Here is a 19,346-nt window from a genome sequence, read left to right on the forward strand (position 1 = left end):
GTCTACATCCTGAAAATACTCTCGTTGAGAGTCTTGATAGAACGCTCTTTCAGCTCTTTGTGTGTATTCTCTCTGGGGATACGCTCGCTCAGCTCCTTGTGAGTAATCTCTCTGGGGATACGCTCGCTCAGCTCTTTGGGAATTTTCTCTCTGGGTATACACTTGTGGATTTCTCTCTGGGCGCCCTTTCTGATTCCGCCAAGCCCCTGGGTTGGGCTTCTGTTGGCGGTACATAGGTGGCTGCCATGAGGCAGGGACTCCGCTCCGGCACACTCGTGCGATGTGCCCAAGTTTGTTGCAGTGCGAACAAACAACGTTCCTGAACCTACAAGTAGACCTGGGGTGATTCCCTCCGCAACTTGCGCAGGGCGGCAAGCGGGATCCGGGTCTCCCCCCAGGCCTCATGTGACTGCTCCGCATCATGTGACTGTCCTCGAACTCGGGATTCTCGTAGTCGGGGCTTGTGTCCTCGTAGTGTACTCTGGTTTGCCTCGGTGCTGGCTGATTTACGTTGGCCCCTCGTTGTATGGTCACCGATGAGTTCTCTGCTGACTCTGACGCTCTTGCTTCGTTCAGCGCTATCTGTAGGGTTAAATTCGGGTTTGCCAACAGCTTCTTTTGTAGAGAAATGTCTCTTAACCCACAGATGAGCTGCGCTAAGATGTGCTCGTCCAGATCCCTGTACTCGCAGTGAGTTGCTGCCTTTCGTAGGGCTGCAACGTATTGATTGATGGATTCTCCCGCCTTCTGGTTCCTCATGTTGAATTCCTTGCGGCAGACATGGCGGGAAGGTTTTGGCGCGTAATGAGTTTGCAGGGCCTGTTGCAACGCCGTCCACGATACTGCCTGTATTGGAGTAGGCGCGGTGAGGTCTCTGGCCGTATTGAAAACTTCCTTTCCACAGTAGCCGAGGAAGATGTTTTTCTTCCTCGCGTCGGTGATCCCCGTGTATTCGTTCGCTTCGAGGAAACACTCGAAACGAATCATGAAGGCTTCCCATTCGTCGTTTGCTGGGTCGAAAGGAGCGGGGGGAGCATGCATCGCCATCTTCTCTGTTTGAAATTGCCGCGCTGCGGTGATCTGAGATGGCTGCCGGAATTTCTGCCGAATTCCTGGGCTGGATCAAATCCGGAGATTCTGGAGGTAGCGTTCTTCGTCCTATCTGCCCCTCGATCCCACCTTCGTCGCCAATGTTGGATCTGGGCAACGAGAGACAGACTGCGGACACGTAGTGACTTAACAGCTCTTATTAGTAGTAGTAATGATCCAGCTTGCTCTGTGGTCGGAGGGTTCTCCTTTTATAGGGATCGGGTACGCCCCTCGACCAATCAGAACGATACCTGTTTCCCGCTGTAGCAGCGGACCAGAGGGGAGACTTACTGCGATGTATGCTAATATCTAACACTTTCAGCTTCAGAAAGTCTGGTTTTTCAATCACAATGTTTTTCTGATAAATCTTAATTTTCAAGAACATATGCTAGTGCTAACATAGAATGGACAACGTGTCTTTCAAATTTCTCTATAGAAATGTGACAAGTCATTTGATCTACAGGCTAAAGTGTTCATAGATTTGAAGGGGCTGGATTGAAGCCAATTGCTGAAATTATAAAATAAATTAAAAAAAACATAAATCTAGGCTGCTGAGCCCATGGATGGATGAAAAGAAAGAAGCAGACTTATATATTGTAAGCTCACAATATATTATTTGAATGAATCCTGTTGTGAAAATAGCCCATTTTCTTTTAGGAAAAGATATTCAAAAACTCAGGCCATATCTGATTTTAAAACTACACTGCCAAATGAAGGACATGAGGGCAAAAGGGAATGCATGTCCTCCTTTTGCCAGATGTCTGGAAACTCTAGTTGTGATTCACAATTGTTGGTCGCTTCAGATAAGGAGATGATCAAATGGCACAAAATAATACAGTCAAAAGTTGTGGCTTAACAGGTACAGACAACTAGTGAAAATTGTGCCTGAAAATCACATTTTAATAATGGAGGATCTCAAGACAGTTACTCCTTTTTGGTATTTCCTAGAATCAAGCTGCATCCAATGCTTAGCTAATTGCTAGAGGATTTTAGGAATTAAATGACTGTAAAGTAAATGGTTTTAACCCTTTAGTATGAATAGTCAATCATATTAGCCATGGAGACTAGATTAAAAGGCCTGATGGGACCTGCAGAATAAAAATCAGATACAGGAGGAGTTTGGAGAGTTTTCTTTGATTACAATTATATCAAGCCCATTTCAGGGCTTAGTTTCGGTTTTGTATGTGTTTTCTGCTCCAGGAACTTGTTGTTCTGATGTTTTGATGCCCAACCTCAAAGCTCACTTGAGAAGGACAGAGTTCATTTCACCTCAGTGGGTGAGACCCAAGGATAGAATTGCTAGAAAAGAGTTAAAATTCTCTCTCTGTGTAGTATGAAAACAATGATTATTATCAATATTAGTGAAGGAATTTGTCATTCAGAACTGTGTTGAAGGGAGGGACTTCACTAGCAAACGCTTCCTTCTAGTTCAATCACTGCCAGTCAACGTGGCGATTTGTCAAGAGTATAATTAAAATGTTCATTTTATCTTTTTCCTCAGCATGCTCAGAAAAGAATATCATAGATCTGGAGATGATACATTGGCAGGAGAGAGGGAACAATTTGAAGACAATTGATGGAAGAAGAATTGTGAAGCTGTGTAATTCAGTTACACATAGGAGTCTCTTTACAAAGACATGCGAAATTGACATTGAAGTCCAGTACTCTCTGGCACATCGTGTTTTTTTAAAAGATGACCTATCATCATCATTATCATCTGATGGAAATCCTGGCATTCTTTATGTTATTTCTGTGGTGTGGGCAAGTATTAAGTGTACAATTGTTGGACTTTATAATTTATCAAGGTTTTAAAAGAAAAAGGAAGTGATAACTAGGGATGACTGAGGTAACAGTAGGGACAGATTTGACAACAATGGTCTCATTCAATTCTATGAATTCTACTTTTTTTTTAACAGAACACATGGTTTGAATATACATGTCTAAGTTGGTATAACTAGGGTCAGTGAAGAATCTAGAGCAAGGCTGTCAAACTCCCAGCCTGCGGGCCAGATGCTTCATGCGCTGGCCATGCCCACACCTGGTTTAGCAAAGGGGAGAAAGTCCTGATATGTCACATGATAATGCCATGACGACGTGAGTTTGATACCCCTAATGTAGACTACATTAAAAAAAAGACCAAAACAAAACAAAACTCAGTATGATAATATGAAAGGCAGAAATAGTAGCAAAAATTTGTTTTGGGCGATTGCTTGCTTTCTACTGTCTTCTCTAGGAAATAGGAGCCCATCTGAGATGGCCCTCAGAACAATGTTTCTATGGCCACAGTCCTAATCATACATACGTGAAGACACCAAGGACTTTGCAGCAGTCTGAAGCTAGTCTGGATCTCTTCTCTCCTTTGGCTCTGAAAGTTGAGGGGTGTGTATTTGTGTTTCTGGCTCATGCTGATTTATCTAAAACTGAATCAAAACAGGTGGGTTTTTCTGCTTGTTGGCAGCATGTTTTCCAATTAGTGGGAATGTTTGCCTCACCCTACCTCCTAGCTCCTGGACTAAATTAATCTTTCCTTCCACACCTAGAAAGTTAGTGCTCCACTCATGATACCTGCTGTTTATAAACAATTCTACCGCAACCTCCACCCATATCCAATAAACTCAATTATGGTTGCCTCCTACTAGGAATATTGCCTCCTCGCAAAAGGTGCTGACATACTTTGAATGTGCTATTACAGCTCATGTGATAAGAGTGAGGGTGTCTTTGTGTCTTCACACCGACAGCTCAGATTGTTCCCGAAAGAGGCACACAGCATGTACTGAAAACATGGGGTGGGGTAGAAAACAAGAGAATCGATTTAATTCTGCTTTCATTGCACGGTAGAGAATTGTGGTTTATGGATCTTTTCAATGGTTTCATAGCCAGGGATGCTTGGATAGATATTAAGCACAAATCCATTTCTTCTGCAGTGCTAAATTTCTGTGTCAAATGATTAATTTGTAGAGCTCGGCAGGTAGGGAAAGATCCTCAAGGTGGCCAAAGCTGATCTTTAAAAGGCACATCCAGCCCAGTTTCTAAAAAGTGGATTCAGAGGAATACTTTAGTTTACAGAGCCCTTGCAATTTACCTCCTCTTTATGCCATGTACAGCACCCACTCCCACCCACTGGACTAGTTCCTGGGCCAAGATGTTGTCGTTTTTTTGTTTGGGGTTTTTTTTGTGTGTGTGAAATTGGCAGAGCTCCACTGACTTGCACAGACATCACAGCAAACTATTCCTAAGCCTTCATGCATAATTGTTGCATTAAGCTTGTCATCCATCTGTTTGAACTGACAATTGCAATTGGCTTCTTGGAAACAAGCTCATTTTATCTAAATGGCCAGTGGGAACACCCAGTTTGTGTTGGTTAAATGAGAATGCTGTTTGCATAGAGTTGCAGACTGACACCGAGCCACAGTAAAGAGCTTTCAGCTTAACCTTTGGTTTTCATATTCTAATGCAATTAAGTGTATGTGTAAACAAACAACTAAATTAAATCAGTAGTCTTTCTGCAATGATCATCCCTACTGTTTTCTCTCTTCTTCCTTGTATCTTCTTCCCTCGTGTGCCACTCCTGTATCTGCTCTGTACTTGTGCTATTACCCTGTTTTAAGGGCTGAGTTGATGTTTTTATGGCTCAGTAGTGGTTTATTTGAAGCCAGAACAAAGCTGGATCAATGTTTGTAATGCTAGGGCTTGTGAATGGCTTATTTTCCAACTGACTTTGCTCATACTTTATTCTTTTAATTTCTAGGCCATAAGCTCTCCAGTGCTTAGCATCTGCTGCAACCTAACTCAAGGAAGAATGCAACTTCATCTTAATCCTTGCAACAACAAAAAAACCTTTCCAGATCTCAGCATCATAAAGATGGATTGTGATTGTCAAAAAAATGGGCAACTGGCAATGAAGGTTTGTTTTGAATCGGCTGTAGTTGGTAATTTTTGTCAATTCCTTATTACAAAAAAAATATCCATATTAAAATAATTCCTTTAAATTAAAATGAAGTAATGAAAGAACATTGTAATTTAAATATTCTTTTCTATTTTGATAATCGTGTTTTGAGTTTGATCATGATCCTAGACTGACCTCATTGTGTAGTTCTTCTACATTCTATGATTAAAGTGAGTCACAGGGAATAAAAGAGGCCTGAGTTAAAAAAAAAAATCTGGGCTGAAGGCCACATTTTGTCTTTCAATGGTACAACAGTAAATTGTGGAAGCTCCTGAGGGCCACTCCCAAAATTTAAGTAGCCTCCTGCAGCAAAGGTTAAAAGTTACTCTCGCTTCCTGTATCTCTGCCTGAAAGGCTGTTCCTTCAATTGGCCCATCAAAATGAATGACAAATAGTCCATAAGAAGCAGTACATAGTAAAATCTATTTTCAGGAGCTCCATCGTGGAATGAGTTAAAGTGGCACTCAACTTTGACTACCCAGAAACACTAAGAATCCAATGAGTTTGCATATTTTCTGTCTGTCTTTCCTTCCCCCCATCCAATTTGTTTTCAAGATTTCCTTTAAAAACACCATAGTTGTATTTAGCTCTTTTCAGATTTTATGACGATGGTGATTGATCACAACTGTGGAATCCCCCAATTGTTCTTATTTGCCTAAAACGTGATAGTATAGGTTTTTTAAAAAAAATCATTCCATACTGATTTGCAGAGCTTCCCTCCAATGGAAATAGAAAGTAAGAACATACTTACTATGATCAATCATTGGATCAGGATGATCTGTGCTAATTAAATCCAGAACAAATATGAAAAAGAATGCATACAATATTTATGTTTTCCTTTTGGTTTTCCTAAAAACCAGCAACACAGCAGCCTCCGCCAAGACTGGTCTTTCATTCATATTTAGTAACACGCTTTGCTTACACAGAAGTAGATGTCTTCTGCCTAATCTGACTGCAGTAGTGTGTTTTGATTGAGTTTGAGTGCAGCAGCAGCATTCTTAAGTCTCTGGCAGAATTCTATGATACATTGGCTGCTTTTTTAAAAATGGAAGATATCAAGGATTGAGCTTGGCACCTTTTGCATCTGAAACAGACTGGACTATCCCTAAGCCATGCTTTCTTTTCAAAGAAGCAATGCCAGCATTTATCACTGAAAGAAACAAGGCCCATGCAAAGTTATATTCTCAAAGTCCCTTCAAAATCACTAGATTTGAATAACAAATTAATAGCAAATAATTAAATGTGGAACTCCATGTAATATTTATATAATAACAAAATAAACTAATATTACAATTTATATAATCATGTATTTCAGTCATAAAGTAGTATTCTCTAATTACAGGTAATCCTCAACTTATGACCACAATTGAGCCCAAAGTTTCAGTTGTTAATTGAGACATTTGTTAAGTAAAACATTTGTTAAGTGAATTTTGCCCTACTTTACCACCCTTTTGGCACAATTGTTAAGTGAATCAATGCAACTGTTAAATTAATAACCCAGTTGTTAAGTGAATCTGGGTTCCGCATTGACTTTGCTTGTTAAAATGTTGCAAAAGGGGATCAGATGACCTTAGGACACAGGAACAGTCATAAGTATGAACCAGTTGCCAAGCATCTGAATTTTGATCACATGATCATGGGGATACTGCAAAGGTCGTAACTCTGTGAAAAATGGTCTTAAGTCACTGTTTTTAGTGCTATTGTAACTTTGAATGGTCACTAAACAAATTGTTGTAAGTTGATGACTATCTGTAAAATCTTATGGGCTTGTATCTACAAAGTGAAACTATGTGTTAGTTAGATCAGTTATGTACCATTGGTAGATTATATAGATCAATAAGGATAAATATAGATACATATGGAAAGAAATGACAGGGTAGCATGGAGAGCAGTTCCCTATAAAATCACCAAGAGTCAGACTTGACTGAAGGATTAAAACAATATATGGAAAAAATAGTTAAAAATAATCTTAACAGTTAAGATTTTTTTAAAAAAATTACCCATTAGAAGCTTACAGCAATATTCACAGCAGAAAAAACCTGCAGCTGAGAATAAAGTCAATCTTTTTAAAGTATGTTAAAACTAGAATTATTTGCCATGTCAAAAGACTAAGTATATTTTCCAGCTTGACTATGTTTCTACTCCTACTCTGATCTCATTGGGACAAGTTAGCTGTTTTGTGAAATCTCGACAATTCAGCCTTATGGGAAGCCAAAATGAAGTCATTGCATCTTCATTGAAAAGCTTCCCATCACATTATTTAATCTGTTGAGAGGTCATTTGAAGTTTGGAAGGGAACCATCCATTGTTTGTCTCAGTCGCATTTGGAGAACTCTTGTCTCTTGAAAAATAAGGAAATTTAATTGCCTTTGAAAGCTGGCAGCAGAACAGGATGCAACGAATGTTTTCATTCTTTTGTAAAAGTCAAATTACTATTTTGGTACATGGGAGAAAGAAAGCTGTTTGGGAGGAGACAACCACCCATCTCTATTCCCTAGAAATAGGAGTTCTGACCCATCAGGCCAACCCAATCTGACCTACAAGGCCTCCACTGAGAGCCCTTTCCTTCAGCAAGAACTTGGTTTTTTTCCTTCAGTAGCGAAGAAGTGGGGAAGAAGAGGCAACGTGGCTAGGAGCTGATGCAGCAGGACAGGGTCTCTTCTTTCATACTTGCCCGGCCCTTTTGAGGGGAGAAGGTAGGGTGGAGGCAATACTTCCTTTCAAAGCCTTGTCCCTGAGGTCAAGGAGTTTGCTAAGGGGATGCAGGAGCTGCTCTGATTCAATTCATCATCTCTGTTATATTCTGGCAACCAGCAGGATGGCCTATCCCTGTGATGGCGAACCTATGGCACGCGTGCCACAGGTGGCACGCGGAACCATTTGTCAGGGCACGCGAGGCGCTGCCCTATCAGCTGGCCAGCGGGCATGCGCGTGCTGGCCAGCTGAGTTCACCTTTTTAAAAGCTATTTTTCGCCTTCCCCAGGCTCCAGAGGCTTTATAGGAGCCTGGGGAGGGCGAAAAGAGCCTCCCCCCCCGGAGGCTTCAGGGACCGTCCCTGAAGCCTTTGGAACACTTAAAACCACCCTCCGAGCAAACCGGAAGTGACTTCCGGGTTGCTCGGAGGGTGGTTTTAAGCGTTCCGAAGGCTTCAGGGACTGTCCGAGGCTTCCCTGATGCCTTTGGAGCGCTTAAAACGACTCTCCGAGAAACCCGGAAGTCACTTCTGGTTTGCTTGGAGGGTGATTTTAAGCATTCCGAAGGCTTCAGGGACCATCCGAGGCTTCCCTGATGCCTTTGGAGTGCTTAAAACGACCCTCCGAGCAACCCGGAAGTCACTTCTGCCTCTGGACAGTCCCTGAAGTCCCTGAAGCCTCCGGAGGGCCTCCGGGGGATCGGGGGAGGCTCTTTTCACCCTCCCCAGGCTCCTATAAAGCCCCTGGAGCCTGGGGAGGGCAAAAAAACCATGTAAAAATGGGGGGGATCGCTCGTTTTGCGCGCATGCGCACTGGGGTGGTCGCGCGTTGCATTATGGGTGCGGCACGCCAACATTCGACCCCCCTGAGCTCCCCCCACTTGTGGCACGCGAGCCAAAAAAGGTTCGCCATCACTGGCTTATCCTTTATGGTCTGCAAGAAATCTTGGTCTTGTCAGTGCAATTTAAAACAAGGCCAATCCAAAGTAATTTCTTTGCTGCTTCAGCTGAACTAGCAATGGGTATGACAACCCCTCGGCCATCACTACTATCACAAATAAAGGTAACAGAGTTCAAAGTAAGTCAAGTTATTTTGGCTCATCAGGCAGAAAAATCTTGAAAATATTCCCCCCCTCCCCTGTTCACGCAAAGCATTCACAATCCATGCAAAACAGTCTCAAAAGATGTCTGTGTCTAACCTGTTTCCCTGAAAATAAGCCCTTCCTGGATAATAAGACCAATTGGGCTTTTGAGCGCATGTGCTAAAATAAGCCCTCCCTGAAAATATTGCAACATAGCAGCAGCCGTGAGATGACCATGCCCGCTGCCTCCTGCACCTCAAAAATAATAAGACCTCCCCGAAAATAAGGTCAAGCGCTTATTTCAGAGGTCAAAAGAAAATAAGACCCTGTCTTATTTTTGGGGAAAACGCGATATATGCTTTAAAAGGCTACTGTATTTCACCTATAAATCTTTTCTGATCGCAGTGAAGAACAGAGAATGCTTAAAACCGTCGTTGTTTTTTGTAAGAGGTGCTGAGCTCTCAGCTCAGCCACGAGTGCTCAGTCACAAAACCTATTTTCCTATAGGGCAAAGAAAAGCTCTAGCTTGCAATAAAATTGCTTAGGATTGTTTTTCTCTCCCACTAGACTTGTCTTTTCTTTCTTTCTTTTTAAAGTGGTGGTGACATATGAGATAAAATCAGGGCTAGATTCCAAATAGGCTGGTGTGATGGTGCAACAGATAGGAATCCCAAACTTTGGTTGCGGGCAGAGAAATAATATAAACAGCAGCAACACTTACTTGCGTGGGTGGCAATTAATCATACCAGTCAGTTTACCAGTAGAGTCACTTTTTTTCCTCCTGATCTCTTAATCCCTTGGCAACTTTTCTGGTTGTGCTTGCTGCTTGCAACAGTTCTTGACCTAGAGAACAAGAACGGTCCAGTGTGTTCAAAACAACCGCATTCTTTCTCCCAAATAAATGGTTAGTGATTGTTCTTGTTCTCCTTCTGTGAGTGTTCTCCATCATATTCCCTATACACATGGCAGATCCTTCACTAAATTCTCTGTTAAGACCAATGATATCTCTGCACTACAGCTTTCAATTGCTTGTGAATTATATTTTGGTTTTTGACTGTCATTGATCATTAGTTTGTTCATTTGTTGTCTTCTATGCATATAGTAACCCACGGGTGGGCTGCTGGGGGTTCACAGGGGTTGGGGAGAGCCTCTAGCTAAGATTTTATGCAGTTCAGAGAACCCCCAAATCCCACTCCTGGCTGGCCCCACCATGGGTGGGTTCCTGCCAGTTCTAACCTCTTCTAGAGGTTCCACAAAGCTACAGTGCCGTTTAGAACCGGTTCCAGCTCCCCCCCCCCGCCCGTCCGCACATCATCAAGATGAAGAGCGAGAGGAGGAATTCTGGGAGTTGAAGTCCACAAGTCTTAAAGCTGTCAAGTTTAAACACCCCTGGTGTTTTATTTCCTAAAGAGTTAGGGGTGCAAGGGTCTTCTAACTTGACAGCTTTAAGACTTACACTCTTCAATGCCAGAGTTCCTGAGCCAATATGACTGGAGGAGGAATTCTTGGAGTTGAAGTCTACAAGTCTTAAAGCTGTCAAGTTTGAACACCCCTGGAGGTTTTTTTCTAAAGGATTAGGGGTGCAAGAGTCTTGTAATTTGACAGCTTTAAGATTTGTGTGCTTCAAATGGCAAAGTTTCTGAGCCAACATTTTGGTTGCTAAGCGAGAGCGTTGTTAAGTGAGTTTCACCACATTTTACAATTTGGCCACACCCACACAGTCACATGGCCGGCAAGCCACTCCCATCCAGTCACATGGCTGGCAAGCCACTCCCACCCAGTTACATGGCCAGCAGGCCACTCCCACAAAGCCGGCCACACCTACAGAAGAGGTTCTAAAAAAAATTGAAACCCACCACCGGGCCCCACCCACCCTGCCCTGCCCCTCCCAAGAGTCCCCATGTGACCCATTTTGGATGCAGGTACGTGCAGGGTGTGCACAGAGCTCAAGGAGGGCAAAAAATGAGCCTACCAGAGGTTCGGAAAGGCCAGAAACGGGTTCATTTCTGGCCTCCAGAAGGCCATTTTTGCCCTCCCAGAGGCTCAAGGAAAGCTTCTGGAGCCTGGGAGGAAAAAATGCCTCCCACCCCTGCCATGGCGCAGGAGGTGGACCAGGCCACGCCCAACATGGCACGCTCACCCAGCAACCGCGCAGAGAACCCCTTGCTAAAAATTTTGAAGCCCACCCTTGTAGTAACCCAACTGGAAATGAAATTCTTTTCCTGATCGAAACTTTCTTTCATTTTGGCCCCAGTGTCTGGAGCACAGGTAACACAACTCCCAATTGGTGGATTCTCCTGCTTCTTTTCCTCTCCCAACTTGGCAGAAAAGCAAGCACCAGTTGGTTTCCTTTCTGTGAAAATGGGTTTTGAGGACTAGTAAGAATAACAACAACAGAAAAAAGGATGGCAGTTCTACAACTGTTCCTGTCACTTGGGCAAAAGGAGAAATTTGGTAGGATTCCCTAAAAGGGAAAGAAAGAACCAGCCATCATTTTATTGTTCAGTTGTTGAAACTAAGAAGGAAATCAGCATTTGTGTTTCTTGTTCCACTCTACAAGTTGTAACAGGCATACTAGACTATTCTGCTTGAACCAGCAGAGAAGGAAAAACTGCACCAGAAACATGGAAAGAAATTGCCTTCCAGTTGGCAGATTGAGGATAACATTATCCATTTCTGCCTCCCAAAATTGTAAGTAGCCCATCATCACGCTGGTTAAGCAGAAAGGGTGGATTAACCACTAGTAGTCAGAGCTACAGAAACAGAGCAGCTATCCTTTATCCTCCATTTGGGGCTTCAATGCAGAATCAGAGTTGGGGGGAGGAATAATTCCTTCAAAAAAAGATAGCCTTCCCCCCCACCCACCCCTGCTAGTCCAATCTTCTGCTTCTAGTTCACTTCTTGAAAGCATTTCAGACCAGCAGCTCCTGAGGAGCCAAAAAACCAGGATATCCTAACAGAAAAATGAGCATAGTCTTCTCCCAGGCTTGTTTTCCCTCCCCAATATCGCACCATAACAAGGATCACTGGCTCCAGCGTAGTGAACCCCACCAGAAAGAGGCATTCCACAAAGGCTACTGGGTACCTCACTGTGGATACAGTGAAAAAGGTCATTGTCAGGCACACTGGGCTAGACTGAAGCATTTGAATCTCCCTTCTCACGATGTGGAGACTCTAGAAAGAGTGCAGAGAAGAGCAACAAAGATGATTAGGGGACTGGAGGTTAAAACATATGAAGAACGGTTGCAGGAACTGGGTATATTTAGCTTAAGAGAAAGAAGGACTAGGGGAGACATGATAGCAGTGTTCCAATATCTCAGGGGTTGCCACAAAGAAGAGGGAGTCAAACTATTTTCCAAGGCACCTGAGGGAAGAACAAGAAGCAATGGGTGGAAACTAATCAAGGAGAGAAGCAACTTAGAACTGAGGAGAAACTTCCTGACAGTTAGAACAATTAATCAGTGGAACAGAAGTTGCCTCCAGAAGTTGTGAATGCCCCAACACTGGAAGTCTTTAAGAAGATGTTGGATAGTCATTTGTCTGAAATGGTATAGGGTTTCCTGCCTAGGCAGGGGGTTGGACTAGAAGTCCTCCAAGGTCCCTTCCAACTCTACTATTGTATTGTATTGTATGATCTAAAACTTTTTTCTCCCCTTCCAACTAGTTATTTTCCTAGAATGTTAATCATTGCCCCATTTCTATTTGGGAACAATTGTTACTCACACAAAAGTGTGACTCTCCCTCTTCACTCTGTGTAAAGCCTGCTTGCAGTACAAAACCAACATGGCTGTAACGATGAATGAGAAAAGCAATTATTGTTCCATGAATGGAAAAAGAGTATAGAGGAAATTGGAGACTGTAGGCACAACCTTGAAGTTACAATTACCTTGATTAAGTGTTTGCCCTTGAAAGACATCAGTAAGGAATTGGTTTATTGTTGTTCTGTAGGGCTCTCTGTCTGCATAGGAAAACATCCTAGCTTAAATTAAATAGGGAGGTATGCATGTTGCAAGGGCTTTCAATGGCCAGCAAGTCCAAAATCATCAAACCACAGGTAGCTGCTTGTTTCGTGACACCAAGTGCATTTTGTTCCTTTTAATATTCAAGGTAGCAAGTGACTTTCAGACCTACGACATACAGGAAAGTAGCTTTTGCTGTCTTCAATAACAACATATTTTGAATGTGCTTCAGACAGAGCCGTTTTTTCCTGTTGATTTGATATTCATTTAATAACAGCCAGCTAGAAAATAGAACCTGGACCTTGGCCTCTTTAATGAGTACATTCAATAAACTTCCATTCCATATGGTGGTCCTTGGCACGGAGAATAGATTTTATTCCATTAATTTAGCACTCAGGTGTTCAGTGTTAAATAGAGGAAGAAAAGTCCTGCAAATAAGGGGCACTTATTGCCTCAACCCCAGTTCCAATGGCTTTGCTTTCAGAGGCAGGAAGGTTCTCGTCGTTCCCCAGTCGCTTTCGTGGGTTCGTCATCCGGGAGCACCAACAACATTTCTGCCTCCGCAGCTCCCGGGCGCGGATGGACGAATGTATATAATATTATAATATTTGTTTTCGTAGATTTTCACGGGTGTAGGTATGCTGGTTTTGTTGTATTCGGGTCTTTTCCCGTGTAAGGTTGAGATTGTCTTTGCAACGTTTCGGCAGGATCTCACCTGCCATCTTCAAGCGTGGGCTTAAAATGGGAACGGAGCTGCCGTATTATAATATTATATATATATATATATATATATATATATATATATATATATATATATATATATATATATATATATATATATATATATATATATATATATATATATAATATTATATACTATTATTTCATGAAGAGAGGTGAGGCTCTGCCTCCCCTGCCTCCCCTGCCTCCCCTGCCTCCCCTGCCTCCCCTGACCGCACGTCCCTGGCTCCCACAAAACCTACAGAGCTGTAGAGTGTCTCCTTTTCAGTTCTCCTCTATAATTCGAAAATAGTTGTACTTCATGGTACTGATTGGGAATTTGGATGTGAAGAAGATTGGGCTGACAGATGAAGCGTCAGACGGCTGAGGGAACTAGAACAGTTGTTTATTAACAGAAATGCTAGCAAGAGCAATTATGTACAAGTTCAGCACCTTGCCCTGCTTGACAGCTATTTATACGGGAGCTATCATGTTTATTGGACCACATGTTTATTGGACCCGTGCCCCACCTGGTTGGTACTGGCTTCCTGGGAGGGTTCACGAGGCTGGCTACTGGGACTGGTGAACGCTTCGTTGGGTGAGGGCCTTTTACCAATCGCCTTGAAAGAGGCGGTGGTGAGACCCCTGCTCAAGAAGCCTTCTCTGGACCCAATGGAGCTAGCAAATTATCGTCCTGTCTCCAACCTTCCTTTTTAGCAAAGGTTGTTGAGAGTGTGGTGGCTCAGCAGTTCCCGCGTCACCTGGAGGAAGATGATTATCTAGACCCGCGCCAGTCCGGCTTCCGACCCGGTCATAGCACGGAGACGGCCTTGGTCGCGTTGGTGGATGATCTCTGGAGGGCAAAGGATGGGGGTTGTTCCTCCATCCTTGTCCTATTAGACCTCTCGGCGGCTTTCGATACCATCGACCATGGTATCCTATTGCGCCGTCTGGAGGGGTTGGGGATCGGGGGCACCGTATTACGGTGGTTCCGCTCCTACCTCTCTGGCCGGATGCAATGTGTGTTGACAGGGGAGCAGAGGTCGACCCCGAGGCCCCTCACTTGTGGGGTCCCACAGGCGTCGATCCTCTCGCCTCTCCTGTTCAACACATATATGAAACCGCTGGGCGAGATCATCCGTGGTTCTGGGGTGAGATATCACCTGTACGCTGATGACACTCAGCTGTATATTTCCACCCCAAACCACCCCAACGAGGCTGTTGAAGTGATGTCCCGTTGTCTGGAAGCCGTGCGGGTCTGGATGGGTGACAACAGGCTCAAGCTCAACCCCTCCAAGACAGAGTGGCTGTGGCTTCCGGCACCCCGGTACAACCAGCACATTCCATCGCTGACCATCGGGGATGAACAATTAGCCCCGGTGGAACGGGCACGCAATTTGGGCGTCCTCCTTGATGCCCGGCTGGCTATGGAAGATCATGTGGCAGCCGTGGCGAGGGGGACGTTCCACCAGGTTCGCCTGGTGCGCCAATTGCGACTCCTTTTGGACCGGGAGGCCCTGCACACAGTCACTCACGCGCTGGTGATGTCTCGCCTGGACTACTGTAATGCTCTCTACATGGGGCTCTCCTTGAGGTGCACCCGGAGACTGCAGTTGGTCCAGAATGCAGCCGCGTGGGTAATTATGGGGAGATCGAGGTTCTCCCATATAACACCGCTCCTGCGCGAGCTGCACTGGCTTCCTGTGGCCTACCAGGTGCGCTTCAAGGTGTTAGTTACCATCTTCAAAGCGCTCCATGGCATAGGGCCTAGTTACCTGCGGGATCGTGTCCTGCCCCATACATCCCTGCGACCCATTCGCTCACACAGAGAGGGTCTCCTCCGGGTGCCGTCCTCTAGAGATTGTCAGAGGGCGGTGCCCAGGAGTAGGTCCTTCTCTGTGGCGGGCCCTACCCTTTGGAACGACCTCCCCCCAGACATTAGAACAACAACCGATCTCCGCTCCTTCCGCAGTAAACTGAAGACCCACCTGTTTCGGCTAGCCGGCCTGGCATAATTCGACAACTTTTCCACCCCTAGGTCATTTTTAATTGTCAATTTTAGTTTTTAAACTATTAATGTTATTGGGGTTTTAACCTTTTTCAGTATTGTAATTATTTATTTATTTTTTACCTCCTCTGTATGACACTGTGCTGACTGTTGCTTGTGTACGTCGCCCCGAGTCCCTGTGGGGAGAGGGGGCGACTAATAAGTTTAAATAAATAAATAAATAATAAATAAATCAAGCAGGGCAGCCAATAGCAGTACAGCAGAAAGCCCACTTCCAGTCTGGCACGCCTTAGCCAATAGGTGCGAGCCCTTGGTTGCTGGGCTGTCATTCATATGTCAAGAACTTGCGGCCGATTGTAAGTTGAGGACCTAATACAGGTCGCAAATTGAAGACATAACAGGATGTTTCATAATTGTTTTAACCTGGACAATATCTAAACAAAGGAAGGAAGATCCTAGATATGTGAAATACTTTCTTTATATGGTCTACAACTGTTTTAAGATTACATATATGCTATATGTCAGAGGACACTGGAATAATGAATTCATGCAGCAGTAAAAAATATGAGAATGGCCCTCTTATGAATTAAGAAAATGGACTTGATGACATGTGAAAGATAACATTGGATGATATATTTTCAGAATGACAATGGGGGAATTCTGTATTTCATTTATCATACTGACTTATTTTATAGTGGAGCAATCATTCCCTTAGGCATTTTTAAATCTCTTGTTCCTAACCATGAGATAATCTACAAATGCCAAGAAAACACAAGGGATCTGATTTATGTTTTCTTTCTAATTGTCTTCTGTGTCTTCATTTATAATTATGTCATGTTATGAAGAAGCATTGTAATGTTCCTATATATTTAACTATATATAATTTAAAACATTTATATTAAAAGTAAAGCAACACCGTTCAGGTAGATTAGAATATTTTTCTCTGACAAACTTGTTTTCCCAGGATCATCTCTTTTTGGAAAGGAGAAGCGATGACTTATCTTTTTTCATCACTCCCTCCCATTTCCCAGCAAGGTCTGATGCACTCTACCAGTCACAGATGTATTTGGTAGCCTTACTGGACCACTTCCATAATTTCCATCTGTAATCTCAGGATAAATATGACTTAATTCAGGATATGGTTCGGCAGTTTGGTTGTTTCACAAATAATCATGTCTATAAAGGTAGCTTGATTTCCAGTGTCATTACTGCCACAATTCTCTTGAATATTTTGCCTCAGTTTTTTACAATAATCAGATTTTTTACTATGAAGATTCAATCAGGGAATGATCACAAGGGATATAAATGTCCTAATATTAAAGCCAGCTTGTACTGTCCCTGCAGGTTTGTTTGTTTGTTTGTTTGTTTGTTTGTTTAATTAGTTCACGCAGTACTGTAGAGTAAATTAGTTGGCTGCTCAGAAAATGGAAGAGCTTGCTTGAGGAAAAATCTATTAAGGTACTGTGAAATAAAGAAAAAATAAATTATACAGATTTCTATTAGATTCAGCATTTGTACTTAGAGCTATGAATATAGCAATGTGAGCTAAACAGATTAACAGAGTTGGAAGGGACCTTATATTATATCTGCTTTGTTTCAATACAAAACAAGTTTTTTACTATATATCTGGTAATATGCCCACTCTTCTAACTGCAATCAGGGTAGCATGAAGAAGGGGAAAAATGGAGTCTTGGTGAGTTTGGATTAACCTATATTGGAAAATATACATATTTTTTTTCCATGCATGCTCAAATACTGGTTTCCCTTGCTACATACTTTGGACTTCTTAGTACAGGGATGGTGTACCTTCTGAGCTCAGTATGTCAAAAAATTGGAACATGTCTATCATGACTGTTGGCATGTTGCCCCCCATCACCAACAAGAGAGAAACAATTCTCTAACTCCCCCACTTCCTGGGCAACAGTGAAGAGTGGCACTCAAGAGCAGCACTGAGGCTGGACTTGAGGTTGAGTCCCAGGCCACTGATACTACTCAAAAAAGCCTCTTCATGTTGTTCCCCAGATGTGATTGCCCCCATGACCTAGTACTCCCTGGGATTTGCCATGTGCTGCTCACCTTCAACCAATCTTTTCTTTCTGTTCACAGGTCCTGCGGCCTGTCTGGGCCACATGAGGCCTTCAGGTTCAGAGAATGCCCCTCTGCGGCTTCCAAAAACAGCACAAAAGCACACCCCATTCTCATGCAGCCTCTGAAAATCACACCAGAATGAAGTGTGCTAATCAGAAGAGTTGTTGTTAGGTGTTGCTGAATGCTAGCATCTTGTTCAAAATGTTGCGGCGTGTCTCCTTTGACACGAGTGTTGTAGATTTGCCATCACTGTCTCAGTAGCTGGCTTTCCTATAACAAAAATATCAGAGAAGCCACTTAGGCCAAGGGTGTGTGTGGGGGGGGGGGTTGTTTTAACGTATTTTTTAATCAGAGTTGAAGATGGGTGTTCATTCATTTATTAATTTATTAAAAAGAAGTTGTAAGGAACATTTTTTTTAAAAAATATTGCTTTTTAGGAGTGACGGGTGAAACTTTCTTTTTATTGGTTGCATAACTGCAGATTCTGGAATACTGAATTGCGAACAGTTTGACATAATTGCTACAACCCAGAATCTTTCTTGCCCTGGATTCCCCTTGAGTGAATCATTCTTTAAGTGCCGTGAGTGAGTCATCCTTTGTGTAAACCTGAAATATCTTGATAGTAATGAATGACTGGGATTTTGTAGGCAAGATTTGTGTCCCCGTCGCATTCAGCAAGAAATCTTTCTTCCTCTTTATTCAGGGATGGAAAGGTCCCTGGCTGTCTAAACTAATGGAATTTGTGAGGGGGCACTGGAAAAGATAATTTTTTAAAAAAGAACTAGTTTTCAGCTCCAGATCCAATAGAGAGTCTGAGCCTTCTAAGCCCTCTATTCCCCTTGTGTAATTTCTGCAGAGACGTAAAAGGGATCTGGGTGGGAGTTAGACACTGCTTGTGCACCAAAGATTAATATTATAAGACAAGGATTACCTATATGAACCAGTGAGGGGAACTACTCTGTAGAGAATCATCTTAATGCCAAGTGGCAGTTTTTCATTGAATACTTTCAGGCCTTGACTGACTGTAATGAAAAAAATGTATAATAAAAACTAGTAACACTAGCGTCAACAAATAAATGCAGAATTCCGTATGAACTGTGATGGAGTTCAGTGAACATGGATGCACTGAATCACAGCCAGAATGTCTTGGATCTGTCAGGATGAAGAAGGAGCTGCGTGGCCAGCAGCAATGGAGGAGTTGCTGCCAGAAGAACTGCAATTACAACCACCAGGAACTGGCTGCCCTAGAGGTCATATAGAGGCCAGACCAAAAGATCATTTGGAGCTGAGAACAACAACTAACCAAGCTGAACAGGGGTTCCAGGTGAAAGACAGGGAGGACCGGGGCAGAAGAGGATAGGGAGGATTCTTTGAGATAAGGACATGGGCTGTTTTCTATGCCAATTTAGCTAAATGCTAGAATGTAAATTAGCGGATTATAAACTATCACAACACAAGCTTCAGAATTAGTAGAAAAAAAGCACCCTTTGAAAAGCTACTTTCACTGTTTCTTGAGGCTAGTCTGTGCTGTGATCAGTAGGTCAGGCCTGTAAATAAATAATCAGGCAATGAATCCAGAGAAGAGGAAAGACACAAGATGGGTCAAGATCCAGGGTCCAAGGTATGGCATATCAACAAAAGTGCAGATCAAAACTGGATTATGAAGAAGCGTTCTCAGCTTTCTTCACATGATAGAAGAGCCATCAATAAGCCACAGTGAGCATCCTAGTGCACAGCTCAGGCACTTCCCACAGAAACTGCA

At 43.1% G+C, this 19,346-nt stretch overlaps 1 long non-coding RNA gene across 1 annotated transcript; it reads left to right on the plus strand.

Annotated features, from left to right (window-relative positions):
- Nucleotides 1-4,486: 4,486 nt before the first annotated feature.
- On the plus strand, nt 4,487-18,760 carry LOC309391968. The gene is made up of 3 exons (XR_014175363.1): nt 4,487-4,552; nt 4,838-4,993; nt 17,603-18,760. It is a non-coding gene; the product is annotated as an uncharacterized lncRNA (long non-coding RNA).
- Nucleotides 18,761-19,346: the final 586 nt, after the last annotated feature.

The sequence above is a fragment of the Natrix helvetica genome, assembly GCF_964273705.1.
Source record: "Natrix helvetica genome assembly, chromosome: 4".
NCBI classification, from domain to species: domain Eukaryota; kingdom Metazoa; phylum Chordata; class Lepidosauria; order Squamata; family Natricidae; genus Natrix; species Natrix helvetica.